The 808-nt window shown below is 33.3% G+C and overlaps 1 pseudogene; it reads left to right on the plus strand.

Moving 5' to 3' along the window:
- The first annotated feature begins 227 nt into the window (after positions 1 to 227).
- LOC134371386 (small nucleolar RNA SNORA1) lies at positions 228 to 336 on the plus strand (annotated as a pseudogene).
- Positions 337 to 808: the final 472 nt, after the last annotated feature.

Here is an 808-nt window from a genome sequence, read left to right on the forward strand (position 1 = left end):
GGTTACTAGAGGTGGGAAAGGGGGTGGAAGCGGGCTAGGGAGAAATTGGGTAATGGACACAGAGAATAATTACGTTTTGTAATGATGAATATGCTAATAATCCTGATTTGATCATCCCATGTTGTACACAAATACTGATAGTCAACTCTGTACCCCACAAATATGCATAATCAATTACATTTCAATAAAACAATAAAAATACAAAATAAATCACAGGCCAAATATACATCCACAGCTCTAAAAAAAAAAAAAAACCTGTTAATGTGGCTAAATTGAGAAACAGGTTATACTTCCATCCCAGTAAATGTAGTGGTGAAGATGAGACCTGTAACATTTTGCTAAGCTCGTAACTGAAATTATGTAACAAGAGAAAAATGTTGACTTTTCAATATCAGAAACAAATAAAGAATAATATATTTTAGATTATTTGCCAAAAAAGGGGGGAGGGGGCGGCGGGGAAAATGATTCAAAAAGAAAAGCTGAAATACAAGAAAGAGTGATGAGCAACAAAAATGGTAAGTATGTGACAAAATTTGAACATTCACTGTATAAAATAGTAATAGTAATAGGGGTATGGGTAAAAATAAAGCTAGTGGTAAAATACTGCACAATAATGTATTAGAAGCTGTAACTGGTAGTTGGTGTTCAAAACTTCTAAAGACTTTGTATTGATAAGGAAGAGTATCTGAGGTCCAATTTTATTTGGCAATAAATGGTTATAGAAACTTTGCTCAATAAAGTGGTCTCTCAGATGCACTAAAGAAATTCTACAGACAACAATAAAAAAGACTGCAATGCTGACCAAAGT

Source organism: Cynocephalus volans, chromosome 2, assembly GCF_027409185.1.
Source record: "Cynocephalus volans isolate mCynVol1 chromosome 2, mCynVol1.pri, whole genome shotgun sequence".
Lineage (NCBI taxonomy): Eukaryota > Metazoa > Chordata > Mammalia > Dermoptera > Cynocephalidae > Cynocephalus > Cynocephalus volans.